This window comes from Anser anser (assembly GCF_964211835.1).
Source record: "Anser anser genome assembly, contig: HAP1_SCAFFOLD_43, whole genome shotgun sequence".
In the NCBI taxonomy this organism is placed as follows: domain Eukaryota; kingdom Metazoa; phylum Chordata; class Aves; order Anseriformes; family Anatidae; genus Anser; species Anser anser.
This window is the reverse complement of record NW_028154214.1, coordinates 290,647-306,793: the sequence shown is the minus strand read 5'-3', so window position 1 is coordinate 306,793 and position 16,147 is coordinate 290,647.

Below are 16,147 nucleotides of genomic sequence, written 5' to 3'. Positions count from 1 at the left end.
CTTCAAAACTTCCAAACATTTCCTTTATACAGAACTACAGCTCCTTCTTCTCTGCTCACCGGTTATGAAAGTTTCTCTCACCTGCTTAGTAAGCAGAAGCAGTAAAATGGGATTTAGAGGATCCGGCTAGAGCAGAAGCGCCACTTAGAGGAAGCAATCAATTTATAGGTAGTGCAGTGTTTGAAGAGAGTTTAAGCGGCTTTCCAAGGAACATATACTAGTGCAAAGCAACCGATTTATCTGACTCTCCAATGAAAGAAAAGGAAGTGCAAAGCAGCAAATGCTTGGGAGAGGGAAAAAGAGGTGCATCTCAGCTGTCTGGGGGGAAGAAGGCAGTCAGCTCTTAACAGATTATTTGCCATCTGATTTGTTTCTCAAAGGCGTAACATTTAGTTAAGACAGTGGCAGTTTACTACCTGTGGTGCTGATAGAGGTTAAACAAAAGACACAAGGGCAGCAAAATCCCTCACTCGCTTCTCACACAAGGACAAAACTGTTATGGGAGAGAAATGCAGGTTACTTTCTCAAATCTCACAGCACTTTTTGACACCATTGGCTACGGGTTACCTCTTAAGTATTTGAAGATTTCAGTAGGGCTGACTGATTTAGATGTGGATAGGTTTAAATCACACTTGTCAATGTGCTATTAATGTCGAACCACAGCCATTTCTTCCCTAGACCTCTTAATATGCTAGGCAGTCCCAGGAAGCGTAAAACTTTGACCCGTGCTCTCCAGCATTTGCGTACTGCACTTTCTGTAGGTTCCTTATTCTCTAATCAGAATTCTGACAATCTCCTCAACAGCATACAGATACAAAATGCACAGACCCAGTGTTGTGGTTTAACCCGGCTGGCAGCTAAACACCACACAGCCGTTCGCTCACCCTCCCCCCTCCCTCTCTGGGATGGGGGAGAGAAACGGGAAAGTGAAGCCGGTGAGTTGAGATAAAGACAGTTTATTAAGACAGGAATATAATAATAACAATAATAATAATAATAGTGATAATGATAATAGTATTAATAATAATAATGTGTAAGAAAACAAGTGATGCACAATGCAATTGCTCACCACCCGCTGACCGATGCCCAGCCTTTCCCCGAGCAGCCGGCCCCCCACCCCGGCCAGCCACCCCTATATATTGTTCAGCATGACGTCAGATGGTATGGAATACCCCTTTGGCCAGTTTGGGTCAGCTGTCCTGGCTCTGTCCCCTCCCAGCTCCTGCTGCACCCCCAGCCTGCTCGCTGGCAGGACAGAGCGAGAAGCCGAAAAGTCCTTGGCCTGGTGTAAACACTGCTCTGCAACAATTAAAACATCAGCATGTTATCAGCGCTCTTCTCATCCTAATCCAAAACATAGCACCCTACCAGCTAGAATGAGGAAAAATTAACTCTGTCCTAACTGGAACCAGGACACCCAGATAAAACAGGCTCCCATCCGCTTGTATGATTGTCAGACATGCATTCTTTTATATTAACTGCTCTTTTCTTACTCCCTTCAGATGAAACATAAATAACTTCAGCTGACTTCTAAACTCTACAGACAGCTCTGCTGGTGCTGTGTGATGGAATGTGATTTTTCCTTACAAGCCACCAATTATTTCCATGTCTTTTCTGGACCTTGGGATCTCTTTTGGGAGCTACATTACTCAGAGAAATACAAGAAGGCTGAGATCACCACTGCCTCAACATAATGCAAAGTTTAAGGCCTTTAGGACAGCCAGTTTGCAAATGAATGCAGCCCCATCTTCTCAGCATTTTGAGACAGACGACTACCCAACACTGAACTGTCTCAAGGTTTCAAACTGAGACAGCTTTGTAGAAATAATAGAAAAATTTCATTACAATTGGCCTAGCATGGAATTTATTCTTAAAAAGTTTGGTAGAATATACTTGTAGACTTCAAAACTAGTACATCATCATTTGAGCACTCCTTCGTCTACACGATCTTCTCCAGAAATACCAAACTTTTAGTCCTGGTAGTTAGAGCTAATCAGTCATATTAGCTAATCAAATTCCCTGATCAGTCACTTGAAGTCTGTTGATGACATCTGTTCTGAGCTCTACAGCATTGGTCAGCTACTGACTTGCGGAAGTCAGACTCTATCTAGAACCTCACAATGGTTATAAAGCAGGTCTGTTTATTCGGCGCTGCGCACCCACGCCGGGCACAAGGGGGATAGCTCCACCTAACTTGCGCACCAACAGTTGCAGGGAGTCCTATCTGGAGCTTTCTCTGGACTCGCCGCGGATAGATAGACTTCAGAGCTTAAGATGTTACTTTGATTTCCATTTTCCCTTGTTCCAAAGAAACTTTTGCATCCAATTTTTCCGGCACGTCCCTTCCTAAGAAGGGCCTAAGCAAATTGGGTAAGTAGAAAAACGGATGGATTCCCATCATTTTTTCCCCAATTCCAATCTTGAGCACTGAGAAAAAAAAAAAAAAAAAAAAAAAAAAAGCCTTTTCCTTTTGGCCAGTTGCTCTGGTAGAACTAAGCATTAGTATACATTCTCCGTAGAACTAAGCATTTATCCCGGGATGTTCAGTTTTTCGACACTGTATAAGCCTTCCTGCTCTCACTTCCCTCCGTTTTTCATTTCTTTTCCTCCTAAGACACCCGTGAAAAACTTAAGAAACCTCCTGGTCAATAACTTTCTTCAGACAGCGTCAATGATATCACAGCAACCCAGACTTATTTAACTTTTTCTTTAAAACAGCTAACACAGATTCTGTATCATTCTCACGCAGACCAGTCCCCAGCTTGATCATCTGAATTGAATTTGTTTTATATTAAACAGATTTTCTTATCATTTTTATTACAGCAGATGAAAAAAGCGCTCACGCTTTTGCTGGCTTTCCATCACGTCTGATTGACTGAGGCACCCTGATTCCCTGTCTTTATTTGCTTTCTGCAGAATTCTCCCATCTCTTTTGGTTCAAGTTCGACTGGCAAAACGCTTTTCACTGGTTACTACACTTAGCTGCTATACATCTTTGTTTCTTAAGATAACTGTTTTCATATTTTACAATAGAACGTTGCCATGATCTATTTTGTAAGGTCTGGAAAAAAGACCCCCCCTTCCCACAGCCCCCACCCCAAACAAAAAAAAAAAAAAAAAAAAAAAAAAGATGCTTAGTCCTTTAACATAAAATACTTATTCATTTGGCTGGATGGAGGAAGTTAAACACGGTTTATATTCTATCCATGTAGACTGCACTCAGGAAAAGTTTATGTAAAATTCTGCTGACAAATGCAGAATCCAGCTTGCCTGCTCTAGGAAGCGGAACAGACCCACAGCGGACACGAGAATGTACTGTCAGAACAATTAGGAAATAAAATCTATCGTGATCTAAGTTACTGACAACTGTCAAATTAATTCACTTTGTTCTTATTCAGCTTGGAGGAAACGGGCACAGAAATTACTCATTTACCCTAAGTACATCTCTGTCACCTTCTTCTCATCTCCAACACGATTCTCATTTTCAGATTGACCTCAGTGTCAACTGTGAGTCTATGTTAAGTGTCATGCACCAAGTGTCAGAGGCAACTGTGCTCTGACCAACACTACCCGTGCTGGACAAGCTATGGAGAGCAGAAGTATTTCTGTAGTGGTCCTAGGAGAACCCCAGTTCCTTCGGATGCAGCTCTTCTTAGAACACTAAGGAAAATCTATTCCTCAAAGGCTGCATCTCTGTTAGATGCTGGGATGGAGCAAGAATGTAGTTTTACAATAAAACTCCAGTAATCACATTTACTCCATCCAGTTGCAGTTTCACAGAGGATTAGTGCTACATGAATGAATGTTCTCTCTAAAGAAACAGAAATTAAAGATCTGTTTCAGGTGCAAGATCAATGTATTGCAACCCCGAAAGGGGATATAAAAACCCAAACTAATCACCTGTTCTTCGGATAGATTTGAATCAAAGTTTGCAGGCGTTTTTGTCCAATGGCTCCAAACGAATCTAGTCCAAAGCTCCTAGATGCTGGAACCACATGATGAATATGTAAGGCCTTTAGCCTTAGCTGCTTTGATCTACTGATCTTCTCCAATTGGACTACATTGCTTGTTGCTATACCTCCAAGGGAACACAACACGGTTTGGATAAATTCACAGTCTAGAAAGAGCTCCAGCAGGAACATGGGTCTCCCTTGCTACCATCATCACAGAAGGTGTGGCAGCCACAGGGCCACTTCATTCATTCACTCACAGAGCACCAATAACAAATACTCCTTGCTGTAATATTCATTTGTTGCAAAACTACATTCTTGCTCCATCTCCACACCTAATATAGATGCAGCCTTCGATGAATAGACTTTCTTCAGTGTTCCAGTAAAAGTCATTGCTTATTAAGTTTAACTGCCTTTGAAAAAATAATACTCGGAGGTCTGTACAATTGGCAGCACAGGGGTTGACCCATATATCATCAAGGGTCTGTCTGGAACGGTACGAGCTGGTAATAGTTTTGTTTCAGATGTGTTTCAGCTATGCCCATTGCCTACCACAGAAGCAGGAGAAAATGCCTCTTTACTGTTCTACATGTCCAACGCTCCATTTGAATTCTTCTTGAAGTTAGGGCTTCCAACAATCCAAACCAGATGCCCAGCCTCCCAATCTAATGCATGAGCAGAGGGGCTCTCTGAAACACCAGTACAGACTAGGTGAGAAATACCTTGAAAGCAGCCCTGTGGAGAAGGACGTGGGGGTACTGCTCGATGAGAAGCTCAACAGGAGCCAGCAATATGCACTTGCAACCCAGAAATCCAACTGTATCCTGGGCTGCATCAAAAGCAGAGTGGCCAGCAGGGCGAGAGAGGTGATTCTCCCCCTCTGCTCTGCCCTCCAGAGTCCGGGGGATGGAATAGCAGGGCTCCCAGCACAAGAGAGACCCGGACCTGCACTTGGTCCAGAGCAGAGCCACAAAAATGATCATCAGAGGTATGGAGTACCTCTCCTATGAAGACAGGCTGAGGATAGACTCAGGTAAGGAAGAGATTTTTACTGTGAGGGTGAGGAGACACTGGAAGAGGTCGCCCAAAGAAGCTGTGGATGCCCCATTCCTGGAAGTGTCCAAGGCTAGGACAGATGGGGCATTGAGCAACCTCGTCTGGTGGGAGGTGTTCCTGCCCATGGCAGGGGGGTTGGAACTTGATGATCTTTAAGATTCCTTCCATCCCAAACCGGTCTATGATTCTATATGCTAGGGAATAGCCCTTTGGCCAGTTTGCCTCAGATGTCCTGGCTGTGTTGCCTCCCAGCTTTTTTGCAACCACAGCCTCCTCACTGGCAGGGCAATGTGAAAAAAAAAATAAAAAAGCTGAGCACCTGTGCCAGGGACACCCAGGGAGGACACTGATACAGCCGGCCACACAGACAACCACAGACAAGGCGCTGCTTGCAACAGCACCCACACACAGGCCTCACGTAACACACAGGCACAGACAGCCGAGTCCCCTCCTGCCCTGGGGCTGGCAGAGACAGCAGGTCACTGCTGCAGGCACACACACGGCACTCTCGGGGTTCACAAGCACATACACACCCGCACACCTGGCCCTGAGAGTCCTTTCACATGCCCTCAGATTCCCCATGCCTCTGCCTGCTCCTCGTCCCCATGGGCCTCCCCTCCAGGTCTACCACGGAGCTCCCCTAGCTAGGAGGGAGCTATGGGGACGTGGGCTGAGACACAGACTTCTGCCCTGGAAATGCGCGCAACTGGCAGCGATGAGCATCATGACGGGAAGCCACACTTAAGACAGCGCAGGCATAGCAATGGGAGCCTTGGAAAGAGCTCTCCTTTCAACCCACATTCCTCTTTCAAAGCAGAGATCCAGCTTATGCGTACTCAAGTCTAGGGTGGATGAAGTGACACAAGCAGTCTGTTTGGGAAGAGCCCCGGTGCTCTTTATTTTCCATTCAGGGGTGGAAAGCGGGAGAGCTTCCCAGCCCCTTTGCTGAGAGCTCCGCTGCTGCCGCCGTTGCCATTCCCAGCACCTTCCCCTCCACTGCGGTACCAGCATCTAGCGCTAGGGAGTCAAAAGAAAAAAGAGGATGAGCAGGTTGTGTACAGGCTGAACACAGAGAAATACTGCAGGCTTAGCTCGGGCCGTGCACGTAGGGGTCTGCTTCCCAGGAAGCTTCAAGGCTGCCGAGAAGTGAGACAGATGCCTCGTGCCCGAGCTCACGACAGGGTCCCCAGGGGTGCAGCTCACCAGCCTGGGGCTGGGTCAGGTGGAGCGGAGGACCCTGGGTATTCTGCACAGGTATTCCCCCTCAGGGCAAGGTGTCCTGGCGTCAGCGCTCTCCAAAGGAAGGACAGCCTCTCGGCTTTGGAAAGGGGAGAGGCAGCCATCCAGGGGACCCCTCTGTTTTCAGACAGGACTTTCACATCCCACATGGGAAAGCCTGTTCTGGGTGCCCAGCCGCTCCCCGTCAGGTGTCAGGGAGCTCCAGTCCCAAAGTCTCCAGAGTCTCCAAAGCCTGCGTCCGTCTCGGGAGGGGTGTCGGAGACGTGCCCTCTTTCTCCCAGTGCTGCCCCCAGGGGAAGGATGGGCCTTGCAGCAGCGGGAAGCACCATCCCTTTTTGGAGATACTTACCAGGGGAGCTGCTGCTGCTGCTGCTCTTGCCGCAGCCGGTTTGCCTCCGCAACATTTCTGAATACACTTTGTTGATGGCGATGCGGCTCCAACCTTTCCAAAACTTGGAGTGCTCGTGGGGAAAGGCGGCTGCAACAACAGGAGAAAGGGATCCCTCAGCCTCTGTCAGACACCCCTTCTGCCTCTCCCCTCATCCATGTTATACATTAGTTTTGGTAGAAATCATTCCCGACACATCGTGGGTAAGGTAGATCGAATTTCTATTTATTTGAGCAACTCAGCAAGCAGCGATAAGTAAAACAGCGCTGGGCGGCCGGGGAGTCTCCTGCTCCGCCAACGGCGCGCACCTAAGCCCGCCAGAGTCTCCATTTATAGCCTAGTAGTTCCGGGTTTAGTGGCACATCCTGGTGTCTTCTTACGACTGCGAGGCCTGTTGCTTAGGGGGTCTTCGTCAGTCCTCTGGTGGTCGTGGGGATGAAGATCGTTGTCTTCCTCTGCGTCGGGGTCGTGACTTTGCTGCTGATATGTGTGTTCTCATGTGAGGGGGAATGCCATTTTGCCCTTTTTTGGAGCTGGTTTCTACTGCAATTGTTAACTTAACAGGAAATTCCTATACTTGTTTTTTTCCTTCAACAGGACATTGGGGGTATAAGCAGTTAACCATGGAAAACCTTCCCATCAGCAATATTTAATGAACAAACAAGGCTTTACCCATTACAATCCAGACCCTGCACCCATGCGGTGCCACGTGCACCCACCCTTTCAACCTGTGGTGAGTTTTAGGCCTTGGCGGTAACCAAGGTCATGCCTGCTTTAGGAGGAATCAAAGGGTGTCACAGGCAACCCCAGGACTCAGGGACCAGGCTCCTGGACATGTCCTGACATCACTCAAGAGCTACTCCAGTGCCCCACGACGGGAACGGAGCCGGCACACACTTACTCAGGCTGGAGTCTCTCCAGCTTGCCTGCTGCTCCCAACTCCTCTGCTGGGGCAGGGTTCTCAGCCTTCCTCCACCTCTTCCTGACCTTGCTCCTGGGCTGGGCTGGAGGATGGGGAGTCCGAGCATGTTGGCTGTTGAATCGCTGCAAGGAGAAGTCCCTCTCATCAAACAGGACTGGACGTACAGCTGCTCTTTCCCAGAGGACCTCTTGAAAGGACCCTGCAGCAGGACCTGCGAACCAGGCGACTCGGCGCTGCCAGCCCACGTCTGGCTGCTGCTTTTATCCCTCACTTTCTGCTGACAACCTCTCCCTCACAGGGAGGAGCAGCAAAAGCCCTGACCTGCGGCCTCGTGCCCGTCCTGCTCCCACCACCCTGGGACCTGCCGCCCTCGGAGCCCGGGCAGAGAGGATCGCCGCTGTTCTCAGCGGTGTTGATCACTGCCAGTACCTGGGGTATCTGTTGGTCCTCCCCCTCAGACCAGGCTTCCCATGCAGCCATGTCTGCCTGGGCTTGCTCTTGTAGCTTTTGGTACGTGGGCCATGAGCTGTCTGTTTGGTCCCACTGTGAAGACAGGTTCCAGACCTCCTGGAGGAAAAAAAACAAAACAAAAAAACAACAAAACAAACACAACAGCAGACAGGATTGGTCTCAGCTGTCCCTCAGGCCTAACCCACGCTCCTGCCCCCTCGCCTCAGCCGGTCTGTCAGCAGTGCTTCGACCCTCAAGGATGAGGGGCCCTGAAGCTAGGCCAGGCTCCTCAACTCGTGACAAACACAGCTGAACAGCCCGCGGTGACCAAAGCCCTCTGCCATCAACGACTCAGAAAGGCCTTGCTCCTTTTCCATGGCCCCTGGTCAAAATGAAGTGGCTCATGGCAACACGGGAGGCAGTAAGAGGCAGGGAAGGTGTGCGGGACGCCACCTTCCGTCTCCTGAGGAAGAGATGAAGGAGGTAACAAATGTGAAGACGAACGCATCCCAAGGGACCTGCTCGGGATCGCTCCACACAGAGGCTTTTGTACAGGCCCAAACAGCACAGTCATTGCAGCAAGGCAGAGCAGGTACCTGCAGCGCTCTCCTGGAGGCTTCAGGAGCAGGGAGCGCAGTGGTGGTAGACTTGGCTTGAGGAGCTGTTTCCTGCCTGTCTGCCTTCTTCGTCCCGGGGGAGCTGCCTGGACACGGGGGGAGCACACTGCAAACAGACACCGGGAGGAGGCTGCATGAGCCCAGGGGAATTCGGTCTCCAGTCCGCGCTCGCAAGCTGCGTCAGCCTCTGCAGCAGACGGCACTTCCGCAGCGAGCGGGCATATTGGACTGGCCGTGTTCACTTCAGCGGAGACAGAGAGAGCCAAACGCGAAGCTGTGGCACCACCTGCCTTCAGGAAGGCTCGGGATGCCCGTATCCAGGCCCTTTTTGGTGGAAGAAGGAGGGGAGCGGTGTCTTGTGCAAGGACAGGATCCGAGAGACACCATTATGGCCCACCCGGGCTTTACTTCAGCTTCTCCTCTGTGGCCCTGAAACACGGTGCGCTTATGGGTGGAAAACAGGTTATCGCTGGGGAGCCAGCGGAGCCATTGGAGAAAGCCGTCAGGTAAGGAGGCCAGTCATGCCATCTCCCTACCTCAGCACTCTCTTGTGCCTGCCACAACGTTTGGGATAGCGTTTGAGAAAAATGCCTGAAAGAAACTTTTCCATCTGGTATCACAGCTCCTTAGGCTGGAAGAAACAGCAGGGGAGATGGGGCCACGGCAATCCTAAGACACGGTGAGACATGTTAGAATGAAGGCAGGGGACGTTTGCTCCCACAGACAAGAAGATGGGCTCTGCTGCAATGTGGGGGGGCTCCTGAAGGGAGAAGAGCTTCTGCAACAAGGCTCTGCGTTCAGCTCCCCCAAGGATCGGGGCCCTGCTGGAAAATGAAGCTGGTGTGCCAGTCTCAGGCAAACGTGCTGCACGCTTGCCATCCGTTGAGAGAGCGGCCTCCGCTGGGACGTGTGTCAGGAGCCACCCTGCGGCTGGTGGGTCCAAAGGGGACATCTCTCCAGTGTGGCTGCAAGGGGCTCCTTCCTCCTTTCCCCCAGGGGTCTCACCTGGTAGAAGGCTTCTTCTCCACATCTTGCTGCCTTGTGCCTGGCTCCCAGCTTGTCAGGATGGGGAGGGAAAGCTACTTCCTCCTCTGCAGCAGGTTGCCAGGATGGCACTCTGAAACTAGGAAAGGAGGAAGCTCTTCCGAGCAGCTGCGTGGGCACTGCCTTTTAACCTGGTTCAAGTCAGCCAGCATGGGACAGGGACCACCCCCAGACAGCAGGGACCTGTTCCCTTACCTCTTCTGATCCTGCGCTCTCCTGCAGCTTCCTCCTGCGAGGTGGTGGAAACTTTGGCCTCTGGCCTTCTCCTCACAGTCAGATGAAACCTGGAAAACAAACGATGACACGGGCTTGAAGAAGGCTGGCCTCCTACCCGTTGCAGCTTGCTGGCAGTAATCCTCCTGGTGTCGCACAAGGCATGGCATCCCTTTTCCGTCATGTCCATGCATGGGGTTTGTTGTCAGTCTTCCCGCAGCACCACAGAAGGTAGCCTAAATTCCCCTCCACATGCAGGCAATTCTCTCTGACGGGAATCGCGGCAGCACGGGCACAAGAATGGCAGAATATGGAGGCTGTACAGTAACACTGCCAGGCTTTTTGCAGGGGCAAGCATCCAGACGCTCAGAAGAAACTCTCTTTGCTCGTGGAGAGAGCAGCTAAGGGGGCAAGCGTGGGGAAAGGCATTTGACTGGCCTGCCATGTCCGGGCTGGCCAATAGCAGTCAGATTGCTCACCCTTTGCTAGGATTCCCAAAGAAATGGAAGTAGCCCCCAAAACCTCACCAACTTACGCTGTGGAGCAGTGCAACCAGGCCCGCGGCGCTCTCCAGACGTTTGACGCAGTCTAGATAAGACTTCACGCACAGAAAACCATCTTCGCGTGGCAGAACTCCAATGTCCCTGACGGCAAAGGGGACGTGCTCCTTGTTCCTCACGAGGAAGCAGTACAAGAGGATGGTCTCTTGCACGCAGTTCTTCGCCACGTGCAGCGGGAAGGAGGTGGCTCGCGATAGCTGCACGTACTTCAGCGGCTCAATCTTGACACCATCTGCAAGGAGAAGCAACATCCTCAGCGACACGGCAAGCCCAAGTTGCTTGCAACATTCAGAACAAGTTCCCAGAGAAAGGGTCGCTAAGAGAAAGAGCTCCTGGGGCACGGTTTCTTTTGGGGGAACTCAAGCTGTACCCTGACCGTTGGAGACAATCCTCTACTTCTCCCAGGCCTTTCCAAAGAGCAGGGAGAACAAACCGTTCCGGATATGGGGCAGGAAGAGGGGGGCTGCTGCCTTCTCACCAGGGAGGAGCTCAGTGGGACAGTAGATCTCCTCCAGCCACAACTCATCGATGTCCAGCTGGAAGAAAGGTCTTCGAACCAAGAGCAGCCCTTCTTTGCCATGGAACTGCTCTCGGACAACACCAAAGGTCCCGAGTCCCGCAACCCAAACGCCCTGCACACAGAAAAGACAGAAAGGCCGATGAGGGAGTTCTTGAGAGACGGGAAAAGGGATGGCTGTCAGAGCAGGGGGACACTGCTCTGTGCCCTGCCCACTCCTGAGGGACAATGGGGCAAGGTGGGGCACTTTGGAAAGCTTTGCAAAAGAGCCGCATCCTCAGTTTCTTTCGTCTCCCCCCTCACAGCATTTGCCAACATCCCTTGGCTAGAGAAGCGCCCAGAGGTTTCCAGCACACGGATTAGACCTGGCACTGATTCCCAGCAATTGTCCTAGGCACGGACCCAGGATATTCCCCCCTCTCTCTGCTCGCCCTCCCCACTCAGACCGCAGGGAAGAGGGAAGCCCTAGGGTGTGCCAAACACCTGAGAGGCAGAGCACATCTGGCCTTGGTTTCTCTCCCAGCTGGCCAAGAAGCTGCTCCGGGCACCCTGGGCAGTCTCAGTGCACCGCCATGCTGCTCGGGCAGGGATTGCCTCATGCAGGGCCCACGATACCGGCCCACCTTATCCCGCTTCAGCTCTTTCGGAATGTAGTCGCATACAGCATCCCAGATAGCCTCAGTCCCTGGAAAGCAAGGAAAAGACACCTCAGGCTCCAGGCCAGCCAGCTCACAACCTCTTGGCAAGCACCTCACCCAGGCGATGACACATGCAGGCATACACAAGCACCCCAGAAAAACACCACGCACGCATTCCTGGGACATTCCTGAGAGGCCTGTGGGAGCTGCAGGCCACACCTAACAAATTCGACTAACAAATACTTCAGCCCCCCTTTTCTAGGCAGTCCGGTAAAGTCTATCTGCCAATACTCTCCAGGCGCCTGCCCCTCAGCAGTGGAGTTTTGCATGTTTATCGGATTATTTCTCCAACATATGTCACGCCTTTCGGTGACCGACCTAATAGTCTCCACCATAGTCCTGCGTATAAATGACTTCTTTAAATGCTTTAGCAAATGTTCTGTTGCCCCAGCGCACAGCATTATGCTCCTCCTTCACTAGACCATTTGTAAGGGAAGAGGGTACCACTGCTGGACCTGATAGGTACCTACCTGTCGGGCACCACAGCCCTGCGCAGCTTCCACGGTGTCTCACGGGCAGGGGCCAACAATTTCTGAAAGACTGCCCTTGTACTTAAAAAGCAGCGGTCTTCGCTCAGGGGCTCTTCAGGCCGGGGATCGGGGTCCTCTCCGAGAATCGCTCGGTGCTGCCTGAGGTTCCGCCATCCCAGGAACCGTCGAGGCTCTCCCAGGAAACAGTCCTCGAGAAGAGCTCCGAGACCCCAGCCGGGGCTAAAGGGCCAGTCTCCCCCTGACTGGGGCTGCCCACGGCCTGTCCCCAGGCCAGGGGAACCGCCCCAAGGTACACAACACGCCACGGCACGACGCAGGGCCGGGCAGCGGCTGCCCTCACGCTGCCGGGGCTCTGGGAGCCACCCCTCACAGCCTCTGCCTCCCCTCAGTGCTTCCCGCTCCTCCCTCCCGCTCCTCCCTCAGGGCTCGCCTCTCCTCAGCCCGGGCTCCGATTGGCTGCCAGAGCCGCCAGGCAAACGGAGCCCCACCCCCTGCCGGCTGGCTGGGGCTCGCTGCCATGGCAACCGTGCAACCGCCTGACCAGGCAGGGCGGGCGCCGCCATCTTAGGAGTCGTGGGCGGGCTGGGGGCGTCTCGGGGCCTGAGGGGGGGACCTGGCCTGTGTGCCCGGGGCGCCCCTGCCCGCCCCTGCCTTTGCTCGCTCCCTGTGCCTCACCACCTCGTCTTCCCTTTTCTTTGCGGTGTCGAACGCCCGAGAAGCCCGACAGGCTCAGGAAGGCGGCCAGTCACTTGCACAAGAAGCAATAGGGCCGGATGCTCCTGGAATGCTACTTGTTGCAGCTTTGTGCCTGGGTATCACTATGAGATCAGGCTAACAGGATGAAGGCTTTGTTCCTCGTCCCTTCTGTTGAGAGAGGGGTTTTGCCTCTCGGCAGAAGCTATCCCCAGGCTCTCGGCATATTTAAGCAAACTAAATGCAGCTACAGCCTCTTCTTTGTCTGAGACCGGATCGCAGCTGATGAGGAAGTAACGGGACCAGCAAACCCTTTCTGGCTGCAGCAGCTTGGGCCCGGCTGCCCTGGCCCTGGGGCAGGAGGAGCTGCCTGAAGACCCCCAGGGATGGCACGGAGGGGCTGCGGGCCTCCCGGGGGCTGTCTTGTGCCTTGGATGTCCCATCTGTGGGGCTGAGCCCTCTGTGCCCCCAGGAGCTGCTGTGCCCTTCAGAGGGGCTGGGGCTGTGGTGGCAGTGCCCAGAGCCCTGCAGCAGCCTGCTCCGGACACTGCCCTGGGGCCAGCCCAGCCTGAGCTGCTGGACTGCGCTGGGCAGAGGGCAGGGAGGTGGGCATGTTAGCGTTCATGAAAACACATAATCCACAAAGTGATTACATGAAGGTGCTTTATTAGGCGCCGGAAGTTAGGGGCAAGCCTGCCCAAATCTAACTTCGTTTGATTTGTTCTCTTAGTTCTCTTTTATCTCCTAAGATACTACATATGCATTAGGTTTCACAACTCATCTATGCATATTCATTTCCTAACTCCGCCTAGCCTCGCTTCGTATGCTAGTTATCTTATCAGTCCTTCTGCGCTTGCGTACTACTCTCTGGTGGTCGTCCGGGTGGTCGTCGGGATGAAGTAAGATGTCTTATCAGAGTTGAACTTTTTAACCTTTCCTTCTCACGCATGCTCTCTGAGCCCTTGGTCTCAGTCCAAACCGCAAGGTTGGTTTGATCCAGTTCCCAGGGTCCAAGAAGCCCCAGTTATCCAGATGTCTTGCAAATTGAGCATTCTTTTAATCCTCCTTACTCCTCATCATGAATTGGTGCATTCTCATGTTACCCTTGCACATATCTCATATGTACCCTTGCACCTTTCTTCCAAGCGCAGCCTCGGAACAGTACATCCCAAATGTAACATATTAAACAATATTGTATTATTTCTTCTTCTATTACTAACATTTCCCCCCTTTGAAAGCATTTCACTCCTTTCGAGGAGGGCAAATGCTTTCACTAACTAACTAAAATATTTTACACTCAGTGCTCACCAATAATATAATCACGGAAAATTACATCATTAAGAATCAAGGAAATTACAAAGATTAGGATTGTCACAACATTTCATAAGTCCACCACTTCTGCTTTATGTTACGTTCACCCTTCTGGTTGGGTTCACTTGATCTGAAACTGATCTTGTCTATTCGGTTTTCATTCCATTTCACCTCCTGGGTTCCTCAGATTCTTTCTCTGAAATCCAAAGTTGTTAGATGCCGGTGGAGGATATTGAGGATGTGGTTCCATTTGCCGAGCAATAGTTTGCATCACTGTCCGGTTCCAGGTTGTCTTCCTTAGAACCAGACTTTTCAGCATTATAAATGTTAACCAAATTAGTACCCCTACAATCACCAATATAATTATTGTCTCCAGTAAGGACTTAACCCAATTACTAATATTCCATCCACTAAAAATTTTATCCAACCAGCTTGTTGTCATATCTTTCTCTTCCTGTTCTGCATCTTGTTCCACTCGAGCCAGTTGTTCTATGTCATGTTCTACATCAATAGTCACATTTGGAATGTGGATGCAGCAATGATCAATACGATCTTTTAGAAATCCACATACTCCATGTTCCTTTAATAACAGTGTATCTAATGCTAATCGATTCTGTAGCACCATTTTAGCTGTAGCTTGTAGTTGGATATTAAGGTCTCTAAAGCCTTCTTTCGTGGCTCTCGTGCGCCTACTCACTTGTCCTGTAAGTTTATAAATCATTTCCCTATTTCGATAAGTAGCTACCTTTGCAAATAGAGATTCTAATGCCCAATTGAATTTTACTCCATCCGAGGGTTCATGCCATATATCTTCATCTGCCCCTTCTTCTAAACTTCTTTTTGCCCTACTAATTTGTAGGGTTTCCAACTTTCCCTTAAAAGGAGACTTTTTCCATATTGGACGCAGTGTGGGGAGGGAGTCCTAGAGTTATTTCTTTTACTTCCCCATCTATCGGTGGGTGTGTAGTCCAAGTTCCATTACTGGCTGCCCATACAAATTGTCCTGGACTTTGTATGGTACTATAGCTACAATCCACTGCGACTTGACTAGCCTGGCTATTTCTTTCCGAATTGTACTTAATTCCTCGGCAAGCACATCCTGCCCTAAGAGCTATCAATACCGGAAGTAAGTGCTCAACATCTTCATTATTGCTGTCGCAAGTATATTTCTTCTCACAAGTCCACCAAGCTACCTTTGTTGACTCTTGTCTACAACTCCTATCAACCCGGCTTACTGTATAAAACTGATCAGTTCCATTCTGCTTTCCCTGCCATTTAATACACCATGATGTATTCCCTCCATACTGGAATTTCTGCAATAAACTTACTGTCCAATCACTATCCCACCCTTTCATTCCTTTTGGCTTATTTTTCTCTTGACATTCCCAAACAATCTTTTCTCTAACTCCTTCTACTACACGTAGTTCGTCGTAATGACACTGTCCCACATTCTTAAATCTGCCTATCGTTATGAAATGATAGTTCTTCTTTTCACATTCAGACCTCGATGTTGGGGGGCTCAGTTTCCTGTAGTATTGTGTAACATTTATCCTCTCTAAAACTTTCACTTCTTTACATTGAATTGTTTCATTTCCTTTTACTTGGGGCAGTGGGAGGTGGTTATACCCCACTCAAGCGGGTCCCCTGTTGCTTTTGGAATGGGCATACAAGCAGTAATTCTATCAGTTCCTTTCATTATGGCAAAATCTTTAATCAATCCTACCAGTAAATTCTCTGATGGTTGCCTGTGTGGGATCTGTACCACTTGTGTCCATGGCACCTGGCCCTCTCTTTTTCTTCTAGATCCTTTTCAGTGGGCTACCAATATTCCTTTATCCAATTTCGGATATACCAATATTTCTCTTATCCCGTAATCTGTGCTATTTTCACGTGTTACCATGCACCGGTAGTTTCCTTTGTTGACTTTAGTAACACTAAACAGGGTTCAGGTGGTAGCTCCTCTCAGTTGTTGGCCCAATTCTATGGGTTTACTTACGT